Here is a 13,191-nt window from a genome sequence, read left to right as displayed (position 1 = left end):
ACTAACCTAAGGACATCACAAACATCCATGCCCGAGGCAGGATTCGAACCTGCGACCGTAGCGGTCTTGCGGTTCCGGACTGCAGCGCCTTTAACCGCACGGCCACTTCGGCCGGCTACATTTACCAAGGCTTTCTAGTGATAGTAGATCTGTTTCCCGTTGTTTAGATACAGCTAATACTGCTTTAACCGAGAATTGAGTTTCCGGGTTCCACTTAATAGCTCAGGGGTCCACTACACACAAGAACTGGCACTGGGCTGGGAGAAAGGCTCTACAGAAAGGGCGTCAGCCTAAAAGGGTGCAAGACAAACACAGGAAAGCAGACCTAGAAACAATCGCTATTGCAGTTGTAAATTGTTGTAGCATTGTTGGTAAAGAACTAGAGCTTCGAGCGTTAATAGAAAGCACTGAAGCTCAAATCGTTATAATTATGGAAAGCTGGCTACAGCCGGAAATAAGTTCAGCCGAAAGGACCTGATCAAGTTCAGAAAAAAATAGACTAAATGCAATTGGTAATTGAGCGTTTATTCCTGTCAGAAGTAGTTTAGCTTGCAGTGAAATGGAAATAGATAGTTTCTGTGAGACAGCATGAGTAGAGGTTATGCTTGATATCCGGAATAATTAATAATTGGTTATTTTAACCGACTCCCCAACTCAGATGATAGGTTTCTGAACAGTTCAAAGAAAACTTGAGTCTCATTTCAAATAGATAACCCACTCAGACCGTTGGTGGTGTCTTCAGTCTACCCTTGATATGATGGTCAAAATACATGTTTAAAGTCGAAAGTAGGCATAAAACGTCGCCTGAAATCGTTTTGAATGCGTTATAGGAAAATTATTTTAAACAATTAGTTCCGCCCATTCGGAGTGTAAATAGTTGCGAAAACGTACTTGACCTCTTTGCGGCCGGCCGGTGTGGCTGAGCGGTTCTAGGCGCTTTCAGTCTGGAACCGGGCGACTGCTACGATCGCAGATTCGAATCCTGCCTCGGGCATGGATGTGTGTGTGTCCTTAGGTTAGTTAGGTTTAAGTAGTTCTAAGTTCTAGGGGACTGATGACCTCAGATGTTAAGTCCCATAGTGCTCAGAGCCATTTGAACCAATTTTTGAACCTCTCTGCGACAAATAAACCAGAGTAAATGGTTCAAATGGCTCTGAACACTGTGGGACTTAACATCTGTGGTCATCAGTCCCCTAGAACTTAGAACTACTTAAACCTATCTAACCTAAGGACATCACACACATCCATTCCTGAGGCAGGATTCGTACCTGCGACCGTAGCGGTCACGCGGTTCTAGACTGAAGCGCCTAGAACCGCACGGCCACACCGGCCGGCCCTGAGTAAATAGTGAGCATGATGACGGATATTACGGATACAGGAATTAGTGAGTACAAGGTTGCTGTAGCGAGACTGAATACCGTAAAGTCCAAACAAACGCAAAATTCATCTATTTAAAAAAAAATAAAAATTCGCTTTAGGCATACCTGAGAGACAGACTCCACTACTTCCAATCTGAATGTGTAAGCGTGGTCCAGATGTGGATTGAACTCAAAGAAATATGATCGATGGCTATTGAGAGACACATACCAAATAATTAATAAGAGATGGTACTGAATACCCATGGTGCAATAAACAGGAAAGACCACTGTTGCACAAGCAACGAAAAAAGCACATGAAATTTAAACGAACGCAAAACCCTCAAGATTGGCAAAGTTTTACAGAAGGTCGAAATGTAGCACGAATTTCAGTACGAGATGCTTTTAACGCTTTCCGCAATGAAACTCTGTTTCGAAATCCGATAGAAAATCCAAAGAGATTCTGGTCATAAGTAAAGTACGCCAGCGGAAAGACACAACCAATACCTTCATTGCACAATAACAATGGTGATGTTACAGATGACAGTGTCACTAAAGAAGAGTTGTTAAATTTACTTATATTTACTTATATTTCATATAAAAGCACCTCACAATAGAAGGCTATCATTCCATTATTTCAAAAGCGATAATTAACAACAGATTAATAAACAATTGCTAAACGAAGAGGCAGTCGAAGCACTTCACAGACCTTCGGGTCGCGCCTCCCGGATGCCATGAAGAGCACACGGTGCAGCCAACTGCAGGTGGCTGATCACGTCGGTACCAATGATGTGTGTCACTTTGGATCAGAAGAAATTCTCTCTAGTTTCGAGCGGCTAACAGAAGTGGCAAAGGCTGCCAGTCTTGTTTGCAAGATGAAAGCAGAGCTGACCATTTGCAGCATAGTCGACAGGACCGATAGCGGATCTCTGGTACAGAGCCGAGTGGAGGGTCTGAATCAGAGGCTCAGACGGTTCTGCGACCATGTAGGCTGCAGATTCCTCGACTTGCGCTAAAGGGTGGTTGGAATTCGGGTTCCGCTGAATAGGTCAGGTGTCCACTACACGCAAGAGGCGGCTACACGTGTAGCAGGGGCTGTGTGGCGTGGACTGGGCGGTTTTTTAGGTTAGAGGGTCTCGAGAAAACACAGAAGGGCTTCGGTCATAAAGGGTGCAGGCTGAACACAGGAAGAACGTAGATTCAGGAACCATTGGTCTAACAGTTGTAAATTGTCGTAGCTGTGTTGGGAAAGTACCAGGGCTCCAACCGCTAATAGAAAGCACTGGTGCTCAAATCGTTATAGGCACTGAAAGCTGGCTAAAGCCGGATATAAGCTCAGCCGAAATTTTTGCGAAAAACCTAACGGTGTTCCGGAAGGATAGGCTAAACACGGTTGGCGGTGGCGTGATTGTTGCTGTTAGAAGTAGTTTAACTTGTCGCGAAATTGAAGTAGATACTTCCTGTGAGTTAGTCAGAGGTAATTGTCGACAACCGTAATAAAATAATAATTGGATCCTTTTACCGACCTCCCAATTCAGATGATACAGTTGCTGAAAGGTTCAAAGAAAACTTGAGTTTGATTACAAATTCGTACCCGACTCATACGATAATAGTTGGCAGTGACTTTAATTTACCATCGATATGTTGGCGAAAATACATGTTTAATTCTGGAGGTACGCATAAAATATCATCCGAAATTGTGCCAAACGCATTCTCTGAAAATTATTTCGAGCAGTCAGTTCATGAGCCCAAGCGAACAGTAAACGGTTGTGAAAACACACTTGACCTCTTAGAAGCAAATAATCCGGAGTTAATAACGAGTATCAAAACCGATTCAGGGATTAGTGAACAGAGGGTTGTCGTAGCAAGACTGAATACTATAACGCACAAATCCTCGAAAAATAAACGAAAAATATACCTATTTAAAAAAAGCAGATAAAAATTCTCTTGATGCCTTCCTGAGAGACAATCTCCACTCATTCCAAATTAATAATATAAGTGTAGACCAGATGTGGCTTTAATTCAAAGAAATAGTATTGGCAGCAATTGAGAGATTTATACCAAGTAAATTAACAAACGACGGAGCTGATCCCCCTTGGTACACAAAACGGGTTATAACACTGTTGCGGAAACAACGAAACAAAAATTTAAACAGACAAAAAATCCCCAAGATTGGCGATCTTTTACAGAAGCTCGAAATTTAGCGCGGACTTCAATGCGAGATGCTTGTAACAGTTTCCACAACGAAACTTTGTCTCGAAACCTGGCAGGAAATCTAAAGCGATTCTGGTCATATGTGAAGTATGTTAGCAGCAAGAAACAATCAATGCCTTCTCTGCGAGATAGCAATGGAGATACTATGAAGACAGTGCTGTCGAAGCAGAGTTACTAAACACAGCCTTCCGAAATGCCTTCACAAAAGAAGACGCAGTAAATATTCCAGAATTCGAATCGTGAACAGCTGCCAACATGAGTAACGTAGAAGTAAATATCCTCGGAGCTGAAGCAACTTATGGGGACACAGTCGCGAACAGGCTCAAAAAAATCGAATTTTTTTTAGTCTTAATCTATGCTCCAATTATTTGGCTACATAATGCCATTTGTTTCATACAAATCTGATTATTAGATTCGGAGTTATTAATTTGTTCGTGAAGCATGGTAACTAGCGCCACGTCCATTTTTTCTGTGTCTTGCGCAGTAGTCAGCATTGACTATAGTACAACAATCATTTATGTTCCACAAATATAAATACTCTTTATTTGGGTTGCAAGCGAGAATTGTTATTCTGATGTTTGCCAGACCGCCTGCATTGTCGACTATCTTTTGTCAGTTTCTTCATCCTAGTTGTTTACGTTTTGGTGATACAAATGTAATATTTTGTGAAACGTTATAACACAAAGGGGAGAATAAGGAAGTTTGGATATAAGCCTAAGTTTCGTGGAAATAAATATGTAAAAATAAACCGCGAAACTGCTGGTTTTGAACAGAGGGCAGAAAATAATATTGAAAGTGAAGTCAGGGCGAGTGTCAGTGCTTCAAGCAAGAAGCTTCTAGGTGCTGCCGGTTTTCCAAGTGCCTCTCAAATGCGTGACAATGAAATATGTGGTGTGAACAGTGTTTCTGTTGTTACTGACACAAACATTCTGATCTCCATGAGGTTATTACGTGAACTTATCGAAAAACACACAAATTGTAAAAACTGTGGTGGAAACGTTACTTTGCATGAAGATGTGGTGAAAACCAAGGGAATTGTTTGTAATTTAGTTTTGACATGTTTGGAATGTAGCTGACTGCCAATACAACGTCATCCCACGTAACAAGAAGCATATTGTATGAAAACAATATAAGATTAGTGTATGCACTTACATCTATTGGAAAAGGGCGGAGTGCAGGTGCTGTTCTTTGTGCAGTGATGAACATTCCTCCACTTCCAAGAAAGTTTGATGTTTACAACAAGACTATTGGTGCAGTTGTAGCTGAGGTAAGTGAATCTACAATGTTGAAAGCTGCCAATGAAGCAGTTCAGTTGAATGATACGAAATCTGACTCAAGGCAAATTTCTGCTGGTTTTGATGGCAGTTGGCAGAAACGTGGGCATACATCCCTAAATGGCATTGTGTCAGCAACTTCTTTTGATACTGGGAAGGTTCCGGATATTGAAGTTATTACCAAGTTCTGTGACATGTGTAGCAAAAGTCCCACTATACAACATGTGTGCAAAAATGATTATGATGGTTCTAGTGGAGGCATGGAAGTGGCTGGTGTTGCTAACATTTTCAAAAGGTCTGTGCAGTCAAGACGTATCCTCTATACAGACTATCTTGGGGACGCGGACAGTAAGGCTTATCAGAAAGTGGTAGAAGATAAACCTTATGGGCCTAGAGTCAAAATTAACAAACTGGAATGTATAGGACAGAAAATGTATAGGACAGAAAAGAATGGGATCACGACTTCTAAAGATATGTAAGGAAAAAAAGTCTGGTGGTAAAGGGGGCCTGACAAAGGCTGAAATAGACAGGATCCAGACTTATTATGGTATGGCCATTAGAAATAACTGCAACAATGTAGAAGCAATGCGGAGAGCCATCTGGGCTATATTCTGTGCATTGGCCAGAAGCGCGAGTTAATAAAATATTCAGAAATACAAAATAAAGTTGAACGAATAATTTAAGAAAAAGGGTTATATCCTAAGGTCAGTAATTGCTGTAGACGTCCGAGAATTATTCTGGATAATGTTTAGTCAAGAAAGGTCATATCTAATAAACGGGAAGTGGTATTACGATATTCAGTTAAAATACAGACAGCGTTACGAGAATGGTAGCATAATCCCTACACTAAATAGTCATCAAAGATATGTGAAAACTAAGTCCATTTGATGATCACAATAGACGAAATACTCACAGTTCTAAACTGTTCAGAGTTCAACATGATGATTCACAATTGACACATCAGATGTAAAGAATAGTAACTCACACTCTGTCTATCATCAGTATCATGATGCACATGGAATAAGTTAGAGTCCTGTTCTGGACTACATTCAGGCCTCTTGAAGTATGAAGCCCTTTCAGAAGGCGATTCGACGCCCGGAATAATCAAACACCTCCATGATAGAATACCACTCGTTACATCCTTCCAGAACTTGCATAAAAGGGTCCAGAATCGCTTCCTCGAACTCGCCTCTCAAAAATCCCCAGTCTCCACTTGATTCCCGTAGTATTCCGCTACTATCTGCTTCTCCATTGGCTGAAGGCCGTCCCTACCAAAAATATATTGTTCTTAAGCTCTACAGACACGATTTCATTCATCTTGACCACTTTCTCACACTAAACTAATATATTACAACAGTATTTAAATAAAGAAATGTTATAAACATTCTGTCACACACAGATAATTTACAATAATTATAAAAAAGATTTGTCAAGAAAAACCAGTATTCTTCTGCAGGTGTGCTCACGATAAATGGCAACAGAATTATCCTTGTATGTTACTTACACAATTGTTTAGGCCTGCTTGACAGAAGTGTCTTTTGATTTTATGTTCAATTATGGTGTCCACTAACACATATAACTGACTACTTTCAAATTAGCGCTGCTTTTAAAATAGCAGTTGCAATCAACATTTAAACAAAGTCATTGGCAAAATGGTAAACTTTTCATTAAACAAATATGCAGGTGTGACAAAATGTGAGGTACCCATGCTGCATTCGTTTGCTGCGTAAATGTGGAGTATACAATGTTCTGAAAAACATTTGCGTAACACAAAAGATATAAAAGACGTAATAAATCAATAAATAAAACAGATACAGATATACAGCTTTCAGGGTTGACAGCTGTAGTGTAATGCTGTCATCTAAGATATTGTTTGTTGAAATTGCATGAAGCAATTAAAGGTTGTTAATTCAGAGGTTCATTGTGTAGATGTTTGCTCGCTGTGAAATATTAACTTCATTGAGACACTGTTGCGTCATTGGATGTGTCTCGTTTTTCTGAGATTGCAGATGTATTCAGATTTGCATAAATATTTAACGTGAGTGGCTATCGAAGTTCAGAGAGCTGTAACTTAGCTATCTTTAAGATTGTCTGACACTTCGCCATTTGCTGAAACATTATCTGTCGCACAAAGGCAATGCAAGCGACAGCCATCCAAATTTCCATCGTTGGGATTTACCCCTCATCCGGTCCTTTACCAAAGCACGTAACTCTCCTGGAGGGGCCGTGGCACTCTCCCCACCACGCCCTGCTATCGGGGCCGTAGAGCTTCGCAAACAAAGACACCTTACCTTGTACCAATTCTAGGCGGCCATATAGCTCTCCTGCATACGTGTAACGTTACAGTGTTCATAGGTAATTTCCAGTTACGTCGTTTGGAACCATTTACACCAAAAACAAGGTAGTGAATGTGTCAGAAATTATATGAGTGGACAGACAGTGCTTTGATTACATCTAATGCTTCATGACATTTATTGTGGAAGTAACCTCTTAACAGAATGTTTCAGAAGTATACCATACTATATGTGGTTCAGTCGTATGGGAGCCATTGTATCGGTCACAACCTCGTGTGATTGTTCCAGTGGCTCCTGAAGTACTATATTAAAATGTTTCGTAAAACTCCTCATTCAGTGCTTGTCGCAGCCACATAGAGAGAAATAATCTTCATATTAATCTGAGGAGCTTTTTCCAAAAGTGCGCTTTGTGTCATACTCAGCTGCGTGGTTGAGGCTTTAGATCTACCTTCGTTTGTTTGAAGCGGCATTATAGGACCCACCACTAACAATGTAGAATCTGAAATCCACCACTAATGTGGTTAAACTTATTTTGGCTGGTTACTTTTTTCTCCAGGGTTGCATGCCAACAGCTTCCTTTCACGTCTGAAATGATGTCCTCGCACTTTGATCAGTATCACTTAGCACATGGAAGCTATCACCTACATAACCTATTGTGTTACTGTGAATGACAGGTGTTTCTAACTTCCAACCAATGTTCGTAGCAGTAGGCGTAATTTCCAGAAGGGAAATCAAAGCTCAAAATTTGAGTCATACAGTAAGAGCTCATACAATAAATAAAATGACAAGTATGAATAAAAACTTAGCAGTTTTACGTTGTGATCAGAAGTATCGATTGTGATGTGTCAGAACAAACTTTTACTACTTAAAGTTTTGGATTATACTTTACAAAGGAGTTTTCATCAGATGAAACTGATTAGCTGTAGGTCGACAGCTTGCTATCAGTCTTAAACTGACAAAAATTACAGATGATTCCACAGAAGTATACCACAGTCTATGCTCGAGATTATTAGTGCCCAGTCAATAATCAGTACATAATGTTCTTTACAAAGACCTTTCAGCAGAGAGCCTAAATCACAAGTGACATTTCTGAGTCCAGCTCTTGGTTTAACAGCACTAGTTTCTTAGTATTCGCAACCAAGGGAGTTCTGTACTCTTCTGTATTTCCATCCCTCGACTACTTGTTGCGGAGAGACATTTGGTTAGACACGATCCACAACTGGGTGTGTTCCAAGAACCAGGAAAGGCCCAAAATTGGAGTGAGCCTCTCAGCTGGCTGCGAGGTATCTACAGATCACTACTATAAAAGGAAACTGGGAGAGTTCCACTGAAGCAGTGGTGTTCTACCACGGCCTGGATAAGTGGAGCCACCACCGAGCAGGCAGCACGTGTTTTCTCATCGTTCTGGCTACTTATGGGCTCTGGTTTACAACCCTCCCGTAGTGAGTGCCCGTCAGCAGATCTTTCAGAGCAGTTTGTAAATGGGCAATAGTGACAACTGGATACATTTCACTGTCTATTTAACAGTAACTACCGATTTAAATCTTATGGTCTGTCAATACTGATGTGTCAACCAGTCTACAATTTACTCACATATACATCTAAATCGCGGCACTTCAGAACCAAAAGAGTTTACCTGCAGGGTTCAAGCTATGTCGATCACAAATATAGCGTCCGTCATCGTTGTATGTCGATACACTGTAAGTTTCCAGAAACAGCATTTAGTGGGGAGGACATTCACACTCATAATGAATTGGATCAGCTCTTGAAACGACATTATACGTTGTTCTATATCCATTACTTTACTTATACATTTTACGTGACCACACTCACGATCTCTCACTTTAGACTCCTCCCACCAACCTTCCATTACTGACTGCTGCTCAACATTCACAAAGATGTGACACTTGCAGCCTCTTCTCCCATGCAGAAGGTAGGGTGAGTGAAGGTGGACTTTATCGATGCAAGGTAGTTATACTTATTTTCCAATAGCTGTGGGAAGAGTTTCTTGTGAGAAATTCTGTCCCATTTCATACATATAGACGAACTAATTTTCACTTCCATTAACAAAACTTACCAGAAAAGCTATTACATAACCTCACCATTATATTTTGTTTCTGTATGGAATTTAGCCCAACTTTACCTTCCACTCTATAAATTCTGCGTGTTACCAAGAATTATGTCCCCACAAACTGTTATCCAGCTTGGACTCTTATGTCAGCATTTGACTGAACAGAACCTAACTTTAACTGATCTGAATACAGCTTATCTTTCTATTAAACGCGCAACTGAAGCAAAATAACTATCTGATCCTAATCAAAATTTCCCTTACCTCGCGTCTTGATAACATTGTTGCAGATTTGTCCAAAACACAACAGCAAACAAGCAGCGAAGTTAAATTTCTGTTTCTAAATACTTATTCAAATTGTGGATGTGGTAATGTGTAATGATAAATAGTGAGATGGGGAGAGTAACAACTCCTATAAAATGAGATACGAAGATAACGATCATAGAATGAAGAATGTATTAAAGAGACAGAGTAAAACGTCGCTTGATCTTCACACACAAACTAGGTCTGAGCAATACTATGCTTAACAAAGTAAAGAATGATTTAAAGAGGGTACAATGTTAACAGAGAATTTCTATAAGAGTCAAACAGTTTAATCAATCAGTATATTAATGCATGACCCATGGAAGTGGGGTGGTCTTTCTCTCAATTCTGAGAAAGTTAACTAACTGACAACAATCATCCCCAGCTGCAGTCTTACCTCAAACTCCGTCTCCTCAAAACATACCAGGTGTACCAGTATGAAATGAGCGTTTTTTTTTGTGAAAATGAAACACTAATTTTGAATTGAAAAGTAAAAACATTTTATTCAAAGTACTGACCATTGCTTTCTATACATTTTGACCACCTTTCTGGCAATTTGTGGACACCACGCCAATAGAAATGTTCGTCTGTTGAAGCAAACCAATCAGACACCCAATTTTCGACTTCTTCGTAGGAATCGAAGTGTTCCTCAGCCAATGCATGTCCCATTGATGAAAGCAAATGGTAGTCGGAAGGGGCCAAGTCTGGTGAATACGGCGGGTAGGGTAGCAGCACCCAGCAAAGCGTTTTGATTGCATACTGAACCAGTTTTGCTTTGTGTGCATGTGCATTGTCGTGTAAAAAAATTACTTTGCCGTGTCTTCTGGTCCATTCTGGTCTTTTTTCGATCAATGCATAGTTCGAATTGATCATTTGTTGTCTGTAGCGATTAGTATTCAAAGTTTCTCCGGGTTTTAGAAGCTCATGATACACCACACCTTTCTGATCCCACCAAACACAGAGCATTGTCTTCTAGCCAAATCGATCTGGTTTTGCAGTCGATGTTGATGGTTGTCCCAGATTAACCCGTGATTTTTCCCGTTTAGGATTCTTAAAATAAATCCATTTTTCATCACCAGTAACAATTCGATGCAAAACTGATTTTCTTTCATGTCTTTGAAGCAAAATTTGACAAATGGTTTTTCGGTTTTCCATTTGTCTTTCATTCAATTCATGTGGCACCCATTTTACACACTTTTGGATCTTTCCCATAGGTTTCAAACGGTCAGAAATTGTTTGTTGCGCAACATTTAGCATTGCTGCCATTTGCTTCTGACTCAAAGTATCATCTTCATCCGATATTGCTTGCAATTCGGCGTCTTCGAACTTTTTTGGTGGTCTTCCACGTTCTTCATTTCTTACATCAAAATCATTATTTCTGAACCTGTTGAAACCATCATTTGCATGTTGCTTCTGATAGAGCATGATCATATGCCTCGACAAGCATTCGATGCGACTCTGCAGCACTTTTTTTTTTCAAATGAAAACAAAAAAATTAGTGCTTTCCGCAAATCATCACTTTCTGGTACAAAATTCGACGTTGTTAAAGCGATGAAAACATATGATGTTGTTTGTTCCATTACTTGATGAATACTAAATATCTCTGACAGATGTCATACCAACTAAACAAAAAAATTAAGGCTCTTTCACAACAAATGTTCCCTATCGGTACATTTGTATCTTAACGCTCATTTAATACCGGTACACCTGTATTTACATTCTATTTACTTTCTAGTATATCAATCTTATTCATCCTTGCTGTCCTTTACAATACTCTTCATATAACAGATAAAATAACAAGTCAACACAGCATTACAGAACACGTCCCTCACCTACCATACAACAACTGAGAATGTATCAGACTGCCCAGAGCCATTGACTAAGGCATGACAAGACAAAAAATTGTTTAACAGTACCGTAATTTGCTCTCCCTCTGATGTGCCACGTGGAAGACATACAAAAACCAAATGACATGACCATCTCACATGGCCTCCACCTTTCTCCAGCAGAATTTTGTGCGAGTGTCATTTCAGATAGGAATGGGACGAGAACAAAATTCTAAACATTATGGATAGGAACATACAAAATATGTTAGAAATACAAAGAAAAAATAGTTTTACAAACATATGAGTTAAATAATTATAAGTAAAAAATTTATACAAAATTCAAGAACATGTGAATGATTAATCAACAGAATTCACCAATAATAGGTTGTTAATTTTTTATAACGCCTATGAGAACGTTCCACACAGGGCTGTTCTGAAAGTTTATACATCTCATTTTTTATTGAGGTAGTACTGGTGACCGACACTGTTTTTGCACCACACAGGAAGTAGTTCAGAGTGTCTATATCACACAAGGCCTACACTTCTGAATCAGAGTTACATTTGGGAGTAGTAATTTGCATGATGAAAGAAGGTAGAAGAGTGTCCTTGTCACAAACGACCGAACTTTCTTTAGCTCGTTGCAATAATGTCACACTTGTGGAAAGTTATGTGGAAGCAGATTCAGTGAGACTTATCACAGTTCTCAGCTGATACCACACACCCACATAAACAGTAAAATATCATAGTATCTCTTTGAAGCAGACTGTAGATCCATTGACAACCCCAAAGCCATCTTGTAGTATCGAAGAGTTCCTTATGAAAATCAGTAGCAGCTTGTGTCAGTGAAGGATGCCAACATCTGACAGAATATTTCGGTGTATAATCAGTAGACATATTTGTTCTGTCGTGGCAAGTCTCAATCATTTGTGTTGAATGATCAATCAGTTCCAAATCGTTACATCTACAACACAGAATTGTCTATTGTAAGGCAGGAGTAATAAGATTTTACATCGTTGTATATATGGAATGCACATGTAGTGTAACGGTAGCAACATATTTCTATGTCCATAAAAAAACTTAGAAAAAGTAGTATCATGGTTTTACAATAATGGATTAGAGAAACAACAGACAAGTGAATCATGTGAAACAGTGTACAGTAATAGGCATAATAATAAACAATTATATAGCTGTGCAGAATGACCCTAAAGAAGATCCTAATTCTATTCAAATAAATATTTTTTTTTCACCACTGAAATACACAAAAGTATAGTGAATAAGGTAGAATGAGATTCATAAGGTTAGTTATCACACACGAGAAATAAACACATAAAGATAGTGATCACACAAATAGATAAGGAGAACACAAATATATAAAAAAGGATTAGGGAGTAACCAGGGTTCACATCAAAGAATACTTTACGCAGTCAGTCAATGTCAGGCTATGATTGTACTTAATATGGTCAGTAATTAGCAAGCTATCTCGTTATATTTCATCCTTTAGTCTGTGCACCTTTTAATTCCTTTGCCTATAGTTTCATCAGACTTCCAACAAATAACAGAGCTGACTGTATTCTTCGGTTCTTTCTGTCATATGTTTCACACATTCTCATAAATTCATATTATTTAGCTCCATTGGCCTACCTAACCATTTGTTATTTCTGACTACCTAGCCATTTCTCATCTTTTCCCTACCTAGTCATTTCTCATATTTGCCCTATCTAATCATTTCATCTCACATTCAACTTTGTAATCATTTCTTTGCTCTTTCTTACCTTTTTCTCTTTGTTTCCTCCTTAGATATCTTTCATGATTTCTCACACATCTTAAATGGGTTGCGAGAGGTGCCTACAATATTAT

Source organism: Schistocerca serialis, chromosome 9 (genome assembly GCF_023864345.2).
Source record: "Schistocerca serialis cubense isolate TAMUIC-IGC-003099 chromosome 9, iqSchSeri2.2, whole genome shotgun sequence".
Taxonomy (NCBI): domain Eukaryota; kingdom Metazoa; phylum Arthropoda; class Insecta; order Orthoptera; family Acrididae; genus Schistocerca; species Schistocerca serialis.
The sequence above is the reverse complement of the archived record's forward strand: the minus strand, read 5'-3'. Positions refer to the sequence as shown.